The sequence below is a fragment of the Equus quagga genome, chromosome 9, assembly GCF_021613505.1.
Source record: "Equus quagga isolate Etosha38 chromosome 9, UCLA_HA_Equagga_1.0, whole genome shotgun sequence".
Classification (NCBI taxonomy): domain Eukaryota; kingdom Metazoa; phylum Chordata; class Mammalia; order Perissodactyla; family Equidae; genus Equus; species Equus quagga.
The window spans coordinates 95,766,547-95,786,506 of NC_060275.1; the positions used below are offsets into that span (position 1 = coordinate 95,766,547).

General features: G+C 43.7%; 1 protein-coding gene across 10 annotated transcripts in view; it reads right to left on the bottom strand.

Annotated features, from left to right (window-relative positions):
• The window catches only part of PDZD2 (PDZ domain containing 2), a 346,831-nt gene that overhangs the window by 100,056 nt on the left and 226,815 nt on the right, over window positions 1-19,960 (bottom strand). Inside the window, exon 1 of one of the 10 annotated variants that reach the window (XM_046671796.1) lies at window positions 17,527-17,686. The exons of the other annotated variants lie outside the window; for them this stretch is intronic. The gene's annotated coding sequence lies outside the window, so the exon portion shown is untranslated. Of the gene's footprint in view, window positions 1-17,526; window positions 17,687-19,960 lie in introns of those variants that run through there. 10 annotated transcript variants of the gene reach the window in all.

A 19,960-nucleotide genomic window follows, 5' to 3' on the forward strand; every position in this document is an offset into this window, starting at 1 on the left:
AAGTCAAAAATGGTGTCTAGGTGTTTGGCTTTAGCAAATGGAGGGACGGAGTTGCCACCACTTGAGGCTGGTAGAGCAGCCTTTTGGGATCAGGGCTATCTGACCTATTCTGAATGCACAGATCTATTCTGGAGTTAAGTTCTAGACACCTTGAGTTTGGGATTCTCGTCTGGTTATACTGTGGGCAGTTGATACCTGAGTCTGGATTTTGGAGTAGAAGACTGGTCTGGAGACAGAAATTTGGGAGGTGACAGAATACTGATGGTATTTTAAGCCTCCTGAATATAAATTCCTTTAGGTGGACCTTCTGGGTCCAAAGTCTTGCTGGGTCAAAAGCACATTCGAGTGTTTCATATGTACTTCCAATCTTCCCTCTAGAAAGGGGGTACCAATTTAGAATCCCATCAGTAGTGTCTCAGAGAACCATTGGTTCCTGAATATTGTCACTCTTTTTCATCTTTGCCAGTCTGATAGGCAAAAGCTACCTCATGTCATAATTTGCAAGTCAGGAACAATTAGTGAGGTTGGAATTCTCAGTAGCTATTTGTCTTCTCTGAAAATTGCCTATTTATGCCCTTTGTAAAGATTTCATTTTTTGCATCCCCATACACCAGCACAGTGGCTGGTACATAATAAGCACCATAAAAATGATTGGTCAATGAGAAGAACCCTTCTATTAAAAAAGTCTCTTTTTTAAACAACTTTATTGAGGCATATTTTACATATCATAATTCATCCATTTCAAACCTACAATTCAATGATATTTAGGAAATTTGGCAAATTTTGCCACCATCGCCATACAGCAGTTTTAGAACATTTTCATCACCCCAATAAGATCCCTCATGCCCATTTACAGTTAATGCCCATTCCCATTCCAGCCATCACTTTCTATCGCTATAGATCTGCCTTTTCCAGGCGTTTCACATAAATAGAATCATACAACACATGGTCTCTCCTGTCTTGCTTCTTAAGAGCAACTCCTTTACAGTAGGTCCTTACTTACCAGACTTTAACTCCTGTAACCTCTCTGCCATTTACACCCTACAAAATCTCGATTCATGCAAATATGCCCCCTTTATGATATCTTTCTCACTTTCCTTCAAATCATACCCAATTATACTGAGGAGATAGCCCTCAAGGCCCTGTTAGCATCTCACCCATCCTTTTCCCTCACATTATTCCAACAAATACCCACCAATCCCTCAAGTTTAGGCTCTGGAGACCCCGACAGCCCCTTTACCTCCAAAAGTTCCTCATGTGACCGCACTTAAGTGGAATAGATGTTCTTTACCATTTGGTCTCCTAATATCTCACTGTCCCAACATCATTATAAACCAACTCTGCTTCAAGAGGAAATCTTTCCTCGTTAATACTAACTAGGCAAAGGTTTTAACACCATGCTAATGTCATAGTATAAAATATGTATTATATGCTAATATATTCATGTTACTCTGCACTCATATCAACTGTTTCATTGTTTATTTCCTCCATGATATTTTTGTCCAGGACAGAATACCAGGATCTACTGGACCCAAAGTCTTTTCTGTACTTCCTTTGCCTGGATCGGTGCTAATGAAGCTTCCCTATGTCCTCTATGCCCTGCTCCCTGGCCAGCCAAAGACACTTACTTATCCCGCATCACAGAGGTCTTTGCTGTGACTCGCTTCTGAAGCTGAAGATAGGCCAGGTCTGAGAAACAAAGCCCAGGGCAGCCAACTCCCTGTGACTTGAGTCTTGCTTAATATCCAACTCTCCAGCTCTACAAGGTGCACTTCCTATGGTAATTCTTGACCTTTCACACATACAGTGTTGCCTTTGTCCCGGCCTTAGAGGAGGCTACTATCCGTGCTCAAGGATAGCTGACTCGTGGGGACATGGTCTAGCCTATGTTCAACTTATTTTCTAACCTCAGGGTCGCCAGCCCCTGAAAAACGTGTCAAAGATGACCCAGGGACTGGGGTCCATATTGCCCCTGGCATAGCTTCCATGCTTCTCCACAGCGAAACTCTCCGGAAGCTATGACAGTAACAACACGCTCTCTCCCTTTCTGCCCACGCTACCCCAAAACCAGCCAAATCTGAGAGTTCACAGCCAGCCAGCAATCCTCAAGCCCTCACACGGCACCATTCAAAAGGCAGCCACCCCTTTCCTCTCCTCAGAGGTGATTCCAAAAGAAGGGAGACTCCCGTGGGTCCACGTATCTCACAACGCACATGATGCTACTCACACACTAATTCAAACATTGACGAAATGTCTGTACCCTCTAGTTCCCTCCCCTTTCAAGTGGATCCAGCTCCGTCTTGAAACAATTTCCCAAGCTCATTTCAATCCTTCCAGGGTCTGTTCCATTGGCTTGGCCAGAGCCAGTCCCCACATCGCGCCAAGCCTGGTTTCAGTTATGTCAAAACAGCTTCCATCAAAATAGTGGGCTTCTTTTCCAAATTTCTTTCACTGTTTTGAAGCCAGCAGAGAAAAGATACTTAAGAAATTGCAAAATGACTACCTCCATCACTGTGTTTTGGTTAATGTCATGTTCTGTTCTTCTCCTGAATCTCTTCTAGACAGTGTACTGAGGATTTTTTAAAATCTGATTTTCTTTTTCCTTTCTTCTCAAAGTCTTCTCTGGCAAGCATGGTTGGGCTGGACAGACCTCGTAGTCTAAAAAGGTTCATGTAGACTGACTTTCTAAGTTTTGCAATCATCCTCCCCAAGCAAAGGGTGCTTCTTAGACACAGGATTTGTTGAATATTTTCCCTGTTGTTCACCCATAGGCATGATCTTCTAGGACTCTTCTTGGTTTGGAGGACTTCAATTATAAGAAAGCCAAATCAACAGAACTCTGGCCTAAAAAAACAAGATAAGCCAAATCCTTACAGCTGTGGAACGATTTTAAAATCTTGGCTTCCAATCAGTGCGCTCTTCATGTATCTGTTGACCAGTTCAAACTGCGACATTGTTGAGTAGCTTTGCGGCCCCTGATTCTTAGTTATGTTCAGACAAGGAAAATGCAGAGGCATTTGTGTTTATCTACTGGGATTTTTTAAATAATTGCAAGTGAAGCATTAGAGAAACCTTAAGTTATTGGATGCACACGCATAAACGTTGATATGAAAAATCAAAGCTTGCTTTTAATTGTGGGTTTATATCAGAAGTTCCAAAAACTAACATGAGTTATAATAGATAAGTGGGTCGGGTACCAATATTGATTAAGCTGTAACTCCAGACAGTGCACTGAGTTAACCGCACACACATCACCTCATTTCAACCTAAAACAACCCTATTAAGGTGGACATCCGGATCTATCTTGTAAAGATAAGAAAACTGAGGCTTAGAGAGATTGACTTGCCCAAGATCATACAGCTGGTATGGGTGGATCTGGGACTCAAATTTGCATCTGACTGCAAACAAAGCCAGGCAATGACCTTGGGATTCACTGTGGCAAAGCCCCATCCTAACCTTGTTCATTAGGACCAGGTCTGGATAAAGGAAAAGGGCTACAACTTCTAACAGCCAAAAGAGGACTCTCCCCACATTAACATCATCAGGGATTCCACTTTAGTGGAATGTGAACACCCAGAATATGTCCCACACCCATAAGAAAAGAGCCTTAGGGCAAACAAGAGGTATTTCCAGGCAGGCCCAGAAAGCAGGTGAGTATTTGGGAGGGGTGAGGCAGTTTCTCAGGGTGTGGGAAGTGGCCAACTGCCCCATTCCAGCTCTCAGCTATGAGCTTAAGAGTCCCCAATAATTCTAGAAAAGTGGAGGCAATACTTGCTTACGTCACCTAGAATCAGAGGACTAAGGAACGAGCCTGGCCCCTCAGCCTGGCCAAGGCGAAACAAAATGACAAAGGACATGCCCGTCCAGCGTTGGCCTCTCCTCTCAGGTGCACCCTGCAGCTTAGCCACCTCGCATCCCTCCCACGGTGGCCCCGCTCCAGACCAGCGCTTCTCAAGCACTACTGGGCACTGGAGACCTCTCCCTCCACAACGAACGACCCCTCCTGACTGTCGGCAATCTGTGCACACCTTCTGACTATAAGCAAGAGGCAACTTAATACCACAGTCATTGTTCCTGTGGCTTCTTGTGGAAGAAAATGTGCTGTCAGGTGCTGACAGGCCAACAGAAATCAGAATAAGGGAGGGGCAGGCAAATCCCTAGGCTACATGGCCAAGAAGTACCACTCAGATACCCCTTCAAGTAAGGACTTGCTGTTCAGCTGGTGAGAAGCCTGTTAGCCAGCTCACGACCTCCAGCTGTCAGCTTCATCAGGGTCCACCTCAGCTTTCAAGTCAAGGTCACACTCTTCCCGGGCCATTCCTGACCGATGGTAAGCAAGGTGGAGAGACTAGGCCTAGCCATTTCCACCTAGTATGGGACTCCTCTCGTGGGCAAGCTCCACTCCAGAGCTCCCTGTTGGCTGACTTTGTCAGGTCGGCAGTGCAGTGTGTGGGCTCCCCCTGCTTTCTCCCTTTTCCTTTCACAGGTGTTATCCCAACAGACATTTTGCACTCTTAGCTCCAACACAGCATCTGCTTCCTGGAGAACCCAGTGTAAGAGAGGGCAACATAATGAGAATAAAAAAATATTTCCCAAGAAGGAGGTGGTGAGAAATAACAGTAGCCAAGAAAAAGGCCAGCCAGGAATGAATAGGACTCAGCTAATCTGGGTACAGAAGCAGCCAGCAGAGCATTCTTGAGAAGTCAAGTTGGATGAATGGTATTCACAAAGATTTCCTTCAAATTTGTTGGCTGGTAGCAGAAAAAACCAACAGGAAAGGGTTCCTTTGGGTTGGGACTCTCTTTACTCAATACCTAAAGAGCTTCACCAAAATTCATCCGAATGTCAACAATTTGGAGCAAAATTATGCTTGGTTGAGGCATCAGCACTGCCACTTGGGCTCTTGGGCAGGACACTTAACCTCAAAGACTAATCCTTCAGTCTTGTCTACCTATGGGGTTGTTGGGAGGGATAAGGGGATAATGCCGAAGCCGGCCAGTTTCCTGCCTGGCACATAGGAAATGCCAATAAATATTAGTTCTTTTCCCTTTCAGAAATTCACTAGGTAATCACAGGTCAACCCATTTAACTTGTCTGTGGCTACCGACCTGGATGGAATCCCTGGAAGGTGAACTGACAGAGGGGAGGGGTCAAAGCTGATTCTGCAGTCAGAATGGGGCAAAGAGAACCACAGGCAAGTCAGAGAAAATGAGTCTCTGGAAGAATCAAGTTCACAGGGGCAGAGTCACAGGGACAGAGAGTCAGAAATCAATTTCAAAACTAAAGATCTGAAAAGGTGGTACAAATGTGCCTTAGACACGGAGGCCTCGTTGGCCCCGAGGCAGGGAGGCATTTTGTGGTTCTCATGGAACTCAGTCATTCTGCTGAGAAAGATGGGGGTATGTGTGTGTGTTGTAGGGGATCAGGTTGGTGCAGGCAATCGGCAGAGTATGTCCAAGTGCAGGCCATATTCTCTGCCAGATAGAGATGAGACAGATGTTTTTCCCTCTTTTTTTGTTGTTGAGGAAGACTAGCCCTGAGCTAACATATGCCGCCAATTTTCCTCTTTCTGCTGAGGAAGATTGGCCCTGAGCTAACATCCATGCCTATCTTCCTCTACTTTATATGTGGGACGCCTGCATGGCTTGACATGCGGTGCGTAGGTCTGTACCCGGGATCTGAACCGGCGAACCCTGGGCCCCTTGAGTGGAATGTGTGAACTTAACTGCTGTGCCACTGGGCCGGCCCCACAGATGTCTTTCAAAACACAGACCAACAGTGGCCAGTTGTTTGGCTTCCATGTCCATCTGGCCAGGGTCAGGCTCCCGGCTCCCAGCTCCCAGAGCAATTGCAAGCTTTCTGGCCTGACCTGAACTCTGAGGACAATCCCAGAGGTCCTAGAATTGCCCCATGACTCAGGGTGGAGTCTGGGAGGCTGCCCATTCTAATCAAGCTGTGAGATCGACTGACCTCTGAATATTTTGTAAAATATGTGGCTTGCTCACACTGATACAAGCAACTGCCACGAATAAATCAGATGCACATGTGTACAAGCAGAGACACTGCCTGTCCCAGCATCCACTCCTCTCTGACCTACCTTTCTCCATTTATCACCAATCTGTGGACAACAACCCTCCATTCTGGTTCAGCTGCCTCCTTTATAAGGGCCTCTTTCACTTTTCTGAGGCAGGAGTTTCAAAAGCCCCATTGTTTTAATATTAAATGTGTCAACATACTATAATGTCTTTAGATAGTAGAACATTATGATAGTTTTTTTTTTTTCCAGGAAGATTAGCCCTGAGCTAACATCTGCTGCCAATCCTCCTCTTTTTGCTGAGGAAGACTGGCTCTAAGCTAACATTTGTGCCCATCTTCCTCTATTTTATATGGGACGTCTGCCACAGCGTGGCTTGATAAGCAGTGCATAGGTCCGCACCTGGGATCAGAACTGGCGAACCCTGGGGCTGCCAAAGCGGAACATGCGAACTTAACCACTCGGCCACTGGGCCGGCCCCTCTGATAGTTTTTCAAATGTCTAGAGAGGGTCTTTACAGACAAACGAATTCAACTCTGGGGGAAAACATTCCCAGCACGAACAGCCAGCTCCTCTGCTTTTGTACGAGGTGCAAGCAAGTGTGGGTATTTGAGTCACAAGCATGTTTTAGAATATTAGGAACTCCCTTCATTACCAAGTGTTCTCAACAGGAAATAGCTGGCAGACGGTGCACACTGCCCTTGGAACCCGCCTACTTGGAGCAAACGGAAAACATCCAAAAACAAGATCAGAGCCATGGGCTGCCTAGAAAAACAAACACCCTAAAAAGTTATTTCTTGAACTGCACACCAGGAAGAGTGCAATCTGGAAGGGAGGAGAAACAAAAGTATTGACCAGAGGGCCTTCTCAAATCCCTGGGGAAAAAAAAACACACGAGAATTTTCCATTGTTCTATTTAGACTCAAATATTTCTCACAGATAAAGGGGCATCTTGTTCTAGCTCCCCACGCTGGCGAGCAGACCACACCCATTGTTCACACCGATGGGAGCTTTATGAGGATGGCAGCAATCCTGGCTCAGGGGTCAGGGGACCCAGTTCACCAGATACTTACAGGGCTCGCTGTGGGCTATAAGACCCGATACGGTATTGTCAAGAACAGAGCAACACTCAGTAACTAGGGAATTTTTTTGTTCTTGTTAACACTTTGCATCCTGAGTTCTCTTCAGAGATTTCCTCCTAAGGAAACTTGCTGCAATCGTTTAAAATTAGCTCTTATGGCCTGAGAGTATCAAAATTCGATTTATTTATTTACCCTCCCCGTCCAGCTTCCTCAAAGGATTTACATATTGGCACCACTTGTTCTCAAAAGGGCCAGCTTCCAGTACTTTGGCTTTGAGGAAAAGGAGATGGTCCCAGATATGACTTGCAGGAAAGAAAAGTTCAGTTTGACAAGGCAGATCTGTGGAAAATTTCCATATTGCTGCTTCTTAAAGAACTGAAAAGCAGACTTCTTTAAATTATCAGGCACAAAGTTTATAAAGACCAGTTTCATTGGAAACGTCCTCAAAAACTATAAACAAATATGTGACTAAGTCCAAAGAGGGCTCTCATGGATCCTCTCAAATGGTTGACATTCCAGATGGAAGAGTCTACAGAGAAGAAAATGTCTGTTTTTAAAGTTTCGATGTCCCAGTTCTCTTTCTCTCTGGGGCAGAGATGAGGGATAGAAGGAAAAAAGAAAAAAACAAGCAACTGAGAAAGAACAAATGAGTTTTCAGATTTCATTCTTAAGTCCCAATAGGATCAATTAACGAAGCCGTATTCTAAACGCCTCAGATTTCAAGACAACACGAAGACATCCCCTCAGACAACACGGAATCCAGCACAGATCCTCCCCAGCTCCCACGGTGGAGGCTGAAGACAGAAAACACACAGGTACCTCCTGGCCCCCACGCCCAAAGGGGGAGGGCCCAGTGAGGCATTCAACACCAGACCCAGAGGGAGTCAGGCCGTGCCAAGGAGCAGACTTTCTCTGAAAATTGGGAGATGATATAAAGAGAATACAGTTCAAAAATTAAGGGCTGGCACTGGGCTCAGTGCTGACAAAGCAGTGAATAAGGCAGCTGACCCCTGACCTCATAGATTTCATAGTTAGCCTCTAATTAATTTTAAAAATTAATGTGTCAGTTACATCATGAATGATATAAACTATTTTACTGAAATGAAATTATATACAAAATGATAAATACTAAGTAAAATTTACTAGCTATTAGGTAAATATTTAATAAAATAAAAATATTAATATATAAAATAAAAAATACATAATATGAGTTTATATTCTATGAATTTTAAAATGGTATTAATTCTACGAAGAATGTTCCAACAGAAGCACAGCTTACTTCAGAAGCTTCTAAGAGAGACTGGCCACTTTTGGGGGTGGATGTTGACAGGCAAGCTTTTCCTCAGGAAGCTCCAGGGATCTGAGTCCAGCAGACGTTAGCTAGGCTGGGAGGAGGTGGAGGCGCAGGGTCTGGATGGAAGGGAGAGGAGGGAGGGTCCAGATAGAGGTTAAGACCATGTCTGAGGCCCTGGCCAAGAGTTTGACTATGAATTCTAATCTGCCTCAGACTGGAGATGCAATAGTGGAAAGCCTCTGGGTTGAACAGCGTCCCTCCAAAAATTCATGTCCACCTAGAACCTTAGAATGTGACCTTATTCGGAAATCAGGTCTTCGCGGACATTACTTAAGGATTGAGATGAGATCATACTGGTTCAGGCTGGACCCTAAATCCAATGAGAGTGTCCTTGTTAGAGACAGAAAAGAACTTACAGAGACACAGAGAAGGCGATGAGGTACAGATGGAGGTAGAGACTGGAGTGACACGGCTACATGCCAAGAAATGCCAGGATTACCGATAGCGACTGGAAGCTGAGAGAGAGGTAGGGGACGCCTTCTCCCTCAGGACCCCAAGACCCATGAGAAACTAAGTTTCTACTGTTTTAAGCCATCGAATTTGCGGTACTTACATAGAGAAAAATTACCCATGTGATACCTATGGTATCAAGAATAGAAAAAAATCCTGCCATTTTAATTCTTGGATGTTTAGAATTTTGCTTTGAATTGTATAAAATGTCTTGGTTTTTAAAATTATGATGTTTGCTATCTAGATGACAAGATGACAGATTTCCAGCTGTAACTTGTAATCACTTCTCCTCAAACAATACATTGCAGGGGTGAATAGTCTTTATTCCAATAAATAGCAGCTAGATTGGATAGAACAAAAGACAGCTGTTATGTATGAATTTTGATCAGATGAATGTAACTTAAAGATCTAGTGAAGATCATCTTGGGGAGAATCATCACTGTTATGTTCCTAGCTAATTTGAATCACCAGTGTCCCCTCTGCTTCTTGTCTTCCATGACTCATTAAAGGCACGGCAAACAAGGATATTACCAAGCAGGGGAAACGATTTAGCACCATATAATGGGCAAAACCACTATGGCAGCTGGAGCTGATCTTCTGTGAGATGAACTGGGTATCTGAATCTTAAGAACAACAACCGTTTCCCGTTCAGTACCTGCTTCAAGATTCTCAAACCATTTCAGAGGGAAAATGTTCAAAAACTTGTTTTATTTTCTCATGAAAAGATGTTCAACATCACTAATCATTAGGAAAATGCAAATCAAAACTACACTGAGATATCACCTTATACGTGTTAGAATGGCTATAATTACCAAGACAAAAAAATAACAAATACTGGACAGGATGTGGAGAAAAGGGAACCTTCGTACACTGCTGGTGGGAATGCAAACTAGTGCAGCCACTATGGAAAATAGTATGGAGATTCCTCAAAAAAGTAAGAATAGAAATACCATGTGAGGGGCGGGCTCAGTGGCACAGCGGTTAAGTGCGCACATTCTGCTTCTCGACGGCCCTGAGTCTGCCAGTTCGGATCCCGGGTGCAGACATGGCACCACTTAGCAAATGCCATGCTGTGGTAGGCATCCCACATATAAAGTAGCGGAAGATGGGCATGGATGTTAGCTCAGGGCCAGTCTTCCTCTGAAAAAAGAGGAGGATTGGCACTAGTTAGCTCAAGCCTAATCTTCCTCAAGAAAAAAAAAAAAGGACTCATGCACCCCTATGTTCATAGCAGCATTATTCACAATAGCCAAGACATGGAAGCAACCCAACTGCCATAGACTGATAAATGGATAAAGAAGATCTGGGGTGTGTGTGTGTTCGTGCATGTGTGTATGTGTATATAAATATATATATATACACACACATATATATATAATGGAATACTACTCAGCCATAAAAAAGACAAAATTGTCCCATTCGTAACAACATGGATGGACCTTGAGGGTCTGATTTTAAGTGAGATAAACCAGACAGAGAAAGACAAACACTGGATGATTTCACTCATTTGTAGAAGATAAACAAACACATGGACAAAGAGAACAGATTAGTGGTTACCAGAGGGAAAGGGGGTTCAGGAGTGGACATAAAGGGTAAAGGGGCACAGATACATGGCAACTGACAATAAGGTACAACTGAAATTTCACAATGTTATAAACTATTATGACCTCAATAGTATAAAAAAATTATTTTCTTTTCTGATTTTCAGCAATACATTTGAAGCTGACTCCATGAACACCTTTAACAACATGAACCTCAGGAATGCGTTTGCCAACTCTTGGTAACTTCCCAGTCACAGGTTTGTGTCGTGCGACCTCCTGGCCAAGGGCAGGATCTCGTGGTACAGCGAGCTTCAGTGTACCACAGTGAATTCAGCGATTTCCTCCTGGGTCAGAGCCAACGGGCATTAGCTGTGCTGTCCTTTCAGCCTCTCTCGTCACTAAACAAACCCAATAAAGACGTCACCATGTATTATCCATGCTTCACACAGGTTTCTAAAGGATCCTAAACTTTGGGATGGACTCCATTTCCTCTTTGTCCTTTCTCCTGCAGCATCTGACAGGTTATCAGAGCGCAGGCTCTAACTTGGAAGTAGCTCCTTCCTTTTCCTAGAGCATTAGAAACGGACCGCCATCTTGTCATCCAAGCATCGACAGACATGTTACATAACAGAATTAACGACTTTAGTCATGGGCATTGTTCAGACCTCACCTAAAAGTTCTTGTGAAGGGAGGAGTGTCCTCCTAAGACATGCCTTCCTTTCTAAGGGGTGCCTTCATCTAACAAGGCTATTTTCTCTTCCTTCTACAATTAGGTTTGGATTTGCTACTCACAGCCTCATACACAGAGGAGAGTAGGAGGAAAGGTCAAGAGACTAGCATTAGGCAAAGCGTATCAGTCGAGGGATAAAAGACCAGTCAGAACTGCTGGGATCACACATTAGACAGGCAGGGTTAGTACCTTTACTGCTGCTATTAGTACTACCTTACTTTGGTATAAGTCTTCACACTTACACTATAAACCCTATTCTATGGAAGCCACTAGGAGCAGTATCATCACTATCTGGCCACTACAGACTTGTGAGGTGAGTAAGGAAGACGTGCTTGTCACCAGGCTATAAGCGATACAATTTAGGAATAGAGGTGAAGGAGCCTCGCGGAGCCCATCCAGACTCCTGCTCCAGAGCTCCTTCCTCGCTGTGGAGAGACGGACAAGACATGGTACAGCTGCTGCTTTAGGAACTAGCTGGACTCTGGCCAGGAAGACCTTCCAGAATTCTCCCCGTGCCACAGGAAGGGTGTGATGTTCACTGGAGAACAGGCTGAGTTAGACCTAGCAGCCTATTGGACAGAATGCAGCCTTTAGATCCTGCAGACCCAGGTTTGAATCCAGGTTCTGTCACTTACCAGTTTGTGACCTTAAAGCAAATGATGTTCTTTTTTTTTCTTTTTTGCCTCAGCTTCCTCATCTGAAATGGGTTGCTATGAGAATTATATGATATTTAGATGTAAAGCATGAGGCATACAATTTCAGTACTTGAAAAATGTTCACAGCGACTACATCCAAGCCTGCTGGGCTAAATATGGAGAGAAGTCAACCACTACATACAAAAATCCAAACTGGCGAAGGGAAGGCATGAAGACCCACACAGTGAAGATGAAAATGCTGAGAAACTGAATCCCAGCCCCTGGGCCCTGGCCCACATGCTCAGGGAATGTCAACTCCCCTGCAGCCCCAGGGGAGGCTGTCTACCTCCCAAGTAAGACAACTTTCTCACTTGGCATTCTAGAACATCTAGATTTGCATATGAATCACCCTAAGCTCAGAGCACGGGCTCAGCTAGAAAGAGGCCTATTTCAAAGAAGCAGGAGGACAGGGGAAGTTTCTGTAGAAGAAGTAGAAATGTCTGTCTACCACTGTTGGGCTCCTTGCTCCACCCCTTCTGGACCCCTGCAAAGGCGGGTCCTCTATGGAAGTTCCACAGGGCACAGGTCTTGGGCATCCTCCAGTGCCTGGCCCTCAGACATTACACTCAACTTGGCACTTGACCAAACTTTTACAAACCGCTCCTTAATGGTTTTTGAGTGTATGTCATGTCGATCAAAAAGACCGTGTCCACCTTAAATCAGGCTTATGGCCCTTTTTCAACCTCTTGTCCCTGCCTCCCTCACATCCCCCCCCCAGAGTGGAATGTATTCCTTGGCTCACTGTAAGCCAAAAGTCACAATGCATTGAATCCTTTACCCTCTGCATTCAGCAGTGATGAAGAGTGGTCGAAAATGCATTCAGAGTATCAACAACAAGGCAATGGTTTTCAAAACATAAGAGAATGTTACAAAAATACACTTAGACATGGAGCCACATTTTCTAAACGTGAATCACTGTAAGTGAGGAAAGGGGTTTAAAAATAGTAATAGCTGCTATAATTTATATGCCTGTTCACGATGGTCCTCATGCTGTAGAAAGCACATTGAGAAAATTATGCGATTTGAGAATACATTCTTGAAAAAACTCATATGGTGGAGAAGAATATTGACTAAAATGTGAAAGTCACTCCTTCATATCACCCCCAAACCATTCCCATAACATGACCTTCAACTTTCATCTTTGGTGTATTCTCCTGTCGAAATCTGGTGGATCTTCTTCTCTTTTATGACTTCCTGCATTTATAGTCTTACTGAAGAAGGCTTCCCCACCCTAGATAATAATAATAGTCTCCTATTTTCTTCTAACACTTTCATAGATTTCACTTTTATGTTGAGCTCTTCTTTATCCCATCTGGAATTTATTTATTTTAAGGTAGGATAGAACTTTATACTTCTCTATAAAGTTTTAGCTAATTATTTCAATAAAACTCACTAAATAGACTGTCGTTTATCCTCCAGTTTTGAAATGTTTCCTTTCCATACACCAAATTTCCTGACATAGATGGGTCTATTTGGGATTCCCTATTCTGTTCCACTGGTCTATTTGCCAATTCCTGTGCCACATTGTTTTAATTATTATAGCTTTAAGGTATAGTTTGCTGTCTAGTGAGAGAGAACACACCCCTCCTCATTGTTCTTATTTTTCCAAAAGTTTCTTAGCTATTCACTCACTTTCCCCGCATCCAGACGAGTTTTAGTTAATCTGTTCAAGTTCCAAATAATTCTTTTCAGATTTTGAAGGAAACTGCATGTATTTAAAGGTAGGAAAGGAAGAAGAAAAAATCTAGTATCCTTAAAGGATTGTCTGCAGAGCCCATTTACTAGGTACAAGAACTGTGGCTGCAGATACATAATCTGAGCAACTGTTCTTCAGTTAAGGATGCAATAAGCTAAGACCGTCTCCATTAAAAAGCAAACAACGAACTCACCTCGCCAACCCTAGTGATCACTTTCGAATCTTTAGAGTAAATCGCCATATCCTAATCAGCATCCCACAAGTTTTCAATTGAGGTTATGAAATCTAAGAAGGGTTTCTTTAAAAGTTATTTGTACCAAATCATAAATCAAAGGTACACAGAGGTTACAAATTCAGACGTTCCCATCACATAATTATTTCAAATCACTCTCTCCCTTCTCCATTCTAACCTGAATTTCAGAGTGCAGTGTTCATGAGATAACTCTATCTCTTGGCATAGACAGCTCAAAATTATTACCATAGACATTTAGTGGAACAAGTCCAATTTTAAACTGAAAACAGTACTTTAAAAGACTTCTAAATTTTGGCATCCCTGTTTATACAATAATTATCATTCAATAAAAAAGTCATAATATTAAAACAGTGACAGATTTCTTTTTAGAGATTCTTGACCAGATCTTTCCTTAAAAAGAAAAAGACGAACAAAAACCAAAGAATAAGAAGGGTTTAAGTTTGTTTCAAAGTGTAACAGGAGACAGAGACAAAATCAGTATTCAAAATGGACAAAAATCTAGTGCCAATGCTTGCGGGCAAAGAAAAACAAAACATACATACTCTGTCTAAATACTCTACTTTTCATATTTTTTCCATGCTTCAGGAGACATCATAAAAGTAACAATCTAGCATGACTGAAGTGCAGAGATCACACACAAGACCAACAATCTCTCTGTCCAATAGACTGTTTGGCTGAGAAAAGGGACACAAAACCTCTCTTCCATGAGACATTACGCAGACCTCTATCTGATATAACAGCACTTTCAAGGAGTGAATGGATAAACCAACTGTTGCACATCTATACAATGGACTGCTACTCAGCAATGAAAAGGAACGGACTATTGAGGCATGTCATGGATGAATCTCACATACATTATGCTAAGTGAAAGAAGCTAGACTTAAATGGCTACCCACTGTATGATTCCACTTATATGACATTCTGGAAAAGGCAAAACAATAGGAACAGAGAAGATATCGGTGGTTGCCAGAAGCTGGGGGTGAGAAGAGGGTTTGACTGCAAGTGGCCCTTTTTAGGGTGATGGAACGGTTCTCCACCTTGAATGTGGTGGTAATTCACATGGCTTGTGTTTGTCAGAATTTATAGTCTGGTACTAGAAAGTCTTCCTTTCGTTTCTTTCTTATGTTAGCATAATGTCTCAATTTTGTTCTTTAAGTATACTTCATTTAATCTTTTCTTCTGGAATTGGGGAAAATTCATTATGCTAAAGGGTGTAAGCAAATTATACCTCAATAAACTTGACATTCTCATCATCATCATCATAAATACTCTTGAAAACCAAACAAACTCCCCATACCATCTTCCTTCCATCAAGAACATGCAAGGTATTTATTTGCTTACGTAGGAAGGACACACTTAACGGAAGTGAAGTGTACAAAACTAAGTCTTCCTTGCTAGTGTGCGCTCTTCATTTTTCCAGCCATCTAGAACACACCTTCTCAGTCCTTCCACAGAGCAATGCAGATGTTCTCTCAAGTGAACCAAGGTAACCGTATAAAATGCTGGTGCCAGGATGATTGTCCTACACTCCTGGATCAGAATCTGATGCCATGGGATATTTTAACAAGTCTCACATTGCTTTAGTCCAAACCTATGGGTTTTCACAGACAGTCAAGTTAATTCTATGACAATCAACTAAAGGCACTGCAATATTTGACCGCATTAAGTATACTGTGCACATCAAAGGAGGTGATAATCCTGTTCTGGATAAGACTGCGTGTAAAGAATTTGATTCAGTCCAGGCAACAACATTTTTAAATGGCAACTCTGTCTTATGATGGGTAGCTGAAGAGACTAAGGGTGCTTAGCCCAGAGAAGATACTAGAGGGGGCTTGGCACGGGGGTGGGGTGGGATTGAGAGGGATATAATGGTTTTACACACAAATATCTGAATGGTTCTAGGAAAAAAGGGGTAGACTACTGCAGGGTGGCACAGAATATTGGGTTAGTATGAATGAGAAAAAGATACAGAGTGGAAGGTATTTGGCTTTCTAAGAAAAACTTTTCGAACACCTGGTGCTATCCGATGATGGGATGGCTGCCTTCTGAGGGAGGGAGGCCACCAGGGATGCTGCAGGCAAGGTTTGAGATTTGGCGGGAGGCAGGGTGAAAAGACATACTTGAAGAGAAACGACCAAGAGTAAGCCAATCACACTGAGCTTGCTGGTCTACCAGCTATGCCACATCCGAGAGGATGGGGCACCGGTGGAAGGCAGAGAAGGAAGAGAGAAAACGCAGGAAAAGAGAAAGATGTGGATACATGGAAAGATGGCAGAGAAAGAGGAGAGAGACTTCTCCGACTCATTTTGCCTGCGTGGTAAAGGAGATGTACATTTGCGGGGTCATCCAGCATCTGATCATCCTTTAGATTTGGACGGTGGTGGAGAAGGGACATTTATTCTCTGTCCCCACTCCCAGGCCCCAGTCCACAGGCACATGACTTGGATGTGACCCACTGGAGGCTCTTGCCTGACTCTGGATCATGAGGAAGTGATGCAAAGACAAAGGAACAGATAAAGGCTAGTCACAGGAGTCTGGTGATGGTGGTGGTGGCAGTCGTGGTGTCCTAAGCGGATTGTTCCTGTGCTGTGACCTTGGATGTGTTCTTGGCCACTTGGTTCTTGCTCATTCGAGCCCAGACATCATCACTTCTGCTGGCTCGTGTGAGCTATCCAATATGCCGTCACTATTTCTTTATGTTTAAATTTGTTTTCTGCTTAAATGAGCCAGAATTGGTCTCTGGTGCTTGCAACCTCAAAACCCTAACTGTTAGGATCACACGGATTGGGGAAAGAGAGTTTTAAGAGCTATTTTACGTCGTTCATATGTCATATATGAAGACGAAATTCTTAAAAAAATTACATGGTTCCTAACATTGGTTGCATTGGGAGAACATTTTGGAGAAAAAATTAGGTTCTCTACTCCACCTTTACCCCACCCCTAACTGCTTCCAAGATTGTGAAATACTAATCAGGGCCAGAGGGTGATGGTGGGAGAAGCCAGGAGGACATTTTTCTCCCCCAAAATTTTCCAGGTAATTCTAATGCAGACTCTTAGCAGTCTGGCATTTGGGTTCCGAAGCAAACAAAAATGACTTCAACCATTTAATACAATTTGTCTGTATTACTAAAGTCTTTTCAATCTCCTCTTTTTCAGACCAAATCTGACCAACTCACAAGTGTCTACAGGGTGAGTCTCACCTGCCACTCTTCTTGTTAGCACATAGCTCCTCCCACAAAACCGCAAGCCCTGCTCACCCTGGTACCCGGCTCACCAGTCTCTACCCGGTACTTTCACCCCCTGGGAATATACTTCCCACCCTCTCTGCCTACACAGACCCTATTTATGCTTTAAGCTCCAATTTAAGAACAGCCTCTTTCATGAGCTCTTTCCCATCCATTCCAACCTAGGACTTTTCATAGAATACTATGATCTCAGAGCTGGAATGGTTTTCTAGTAAGCACATGCCATCTATGTCATATCATTAAATCACAGATCCCTTTCATTAGAATTAATTTCTGATATTTAATTCAATTTTCATTGTATTTATGCCTGGTCTCTCCAAGTCTGTAAGCTTTCTTTAAGCAATTCTACGTAGTTGGTGCTTAATATCATTAAGGTTAACTACCACAGACTGAGTCCCCTCATTTTTAAACAGTGTCATTTGTTAGGGAGAAAAATAAAGCTTTACCCATTCTTGAGATGACTCTCTGTTGGAACAGTTGCAGAAACTCTTTACAGATATTAAAATCTGTCTGGTTCTTAATCTAGTCTGGAACACAAGGTCGAAAACCCCGCCATCCTCAAAATGACACATCTTGAAGCATTTTCACCACCCAGAGCAGCAAGAGAGGCATGAAAGACAGTCCTTGAGCAGTCCTCTGAGCAGACAGAAAAACATCCTGTGACTTACATGTACCAACTCACTCACCCAAACAATTCCTGGCGCTGGAGCACAGCTGGAAAGGAGCCATTAAAGGACAGAGGGTGTGAAATGATTCACTAATGGGCCATTAGAGCTACTTTAATCAGGAAATTCAGAAGTGATATATTTCTATGGGAATCCTGATCCCTCCTCTCCCACTCCCCGTCCCCCCCCCCCCCCCCCCAGCAAAGCAAGTCCTTCATTGGATTATAATAGAATCAAGTATTTCTTCTAGCTGGAAGGATTGTATTTGGAGCCACTTAGCAGAAATGTAAAGTCTTTGGGGGTAATATAATAATACTGGTAATGATGAGACCACCTTAAGATTACATAATGCTTTGTAGTTTTTTCCCCCAAAGCCCTTCACATACGTTGTTTTGTTTGATTTTCCCAACAACTTCGTAATGGAGGTAGCACAGATAGAATTATCCTCATCCTACAGATGGGGAAGTTGAGGCGTTGAAGGATGGAGTGGTCTACTGAAGGGGTGGGGCCCTGGCATCCTGGGGGCCTCAACCTGTCAGCCGTGGAAGCATCAGGATGGCTGGTGTCACTCACATTTTAGTGCTAGAGCTGGGGACCACATCTGGGTTAAATTTGGTCTGGCACCCCACATATATGGGCATTCAATTATTGGTCTAATGTGACACCCCAGAAACAAGGCTCCTGAGGCTGAGAAACAGAGGGTCGAATCAAGAAGTAGAGAGTCTGTGTTGGGTGTGGTCTTGTACACAATCCTAGATGGCACCCCTGATGCCTGCCAGTCAGCCAGTTCACGCACAAAGCCTGTTTCCTCATATAAAATGCAGGCTCTGGGTCTGGGATAACGGGCCTAGAGCAGTGGTTTCTAAACTTGGCTGATTGTAAGAATAACCTGGGGGGCGTTTTATTTGAAGAAGAGGAAATGAGAGATTGCTTTGTAAGATAATACATGTTCGCCACATACAAGATTTAAGCGAAAAAGAAAAGTATAAATAAGAAACAAAAGAGGTCTTCAGGGGCCGGCCCTGTGGCTGAGTGGTTAAGTTCGCACGCTCTGCTTCGGTGGCCCAGGGTTTCGCTGGTTCGGATCCTGAGCGCGGACATGGCACCACTCACCAAGCCAGGCTGAGGCGGTGTCCCACATGCCAAAACTAGAAGGACCCACAACTAAGAATATATAACTATGTACGGGGGGGGGGGGGTGGGGGGCTTTGTGGAGAAAAAAGGAAAAATAAAATCTTTAAAAAAAAAAAAACGAGGTCTCCAATCACCATTACTCATTGGGACAACAGTGACAAAACACTGTGTAACAGGTGGCCACCATCTTGGGGATTCTTCTACTCCTGTGTAATGCTTTACAAGCACAAATCTAGACCCTCACCCAGAACTAGGGATTGGGGCCCGGAAATCTGTATTTTATAAACGCCTCTTGTGATACATCCAGGTTCATGGGATGGCTTTTGGAAACTAGGGGCGTTGATGATCAACAGAGAGTCTTCTTGTGGAGATAGGTATAAAATAGCATGTTTTTTAGTGAGAACTTTCCCAGTCACAAGGTGCCACCTGTGGTTCTTTGAGGCTGGGGTGACAATTCTTAGGGCTACAGGGAATTGGCCCCAAGAGTAGAAATAGTAAGAAAGAGTTAAAGGAAAATAAAAGCTAAGAAAGAGAGTCGAAATAGTAAGAGTCACCCCGTACTGGCTGTGCACCTGCAGAGGTCCCACCTGCCCCATCCACACACACACACGCCTCCCCAGAGATGATCCCTGAATGAGTGGGTGGGTGGGCCGGGAGACCCAGGAAACACCTGGATCCAGTCCAGGGGAGCAGAGGCGGTCTCTGGCAGGCAGGCCTGGAGATCCAGAAGCTGAGGCAGAACAGCTGGTGGGTCATCACATCGGAGGAGAGAACGAGGGAAAAGAAAACGAGGTGAGGGAGGGAGTGGTCTTAAGGGAACTAGTCAAGGCGTGCCCAAAGACTGAGGGGATTTTCATGTCATTATTCAGCCTTACACAGCAGAGAGAACAGTGGGTCCAGGCCCTTGGACTTATTCCATATTAAGTCCTCATACTCAACTACCTCTCCTGGGAAGACAGGGCTAAGGTGGTAGAAACAAACAACAATCCAAGATGGCAGTGACGTATTTGGTCACTGGAAGCATCCTTCCTTCACTAGGAATTAATAAACTGGGTTTTGGATGCCAGTCTCTTGGGAGTTT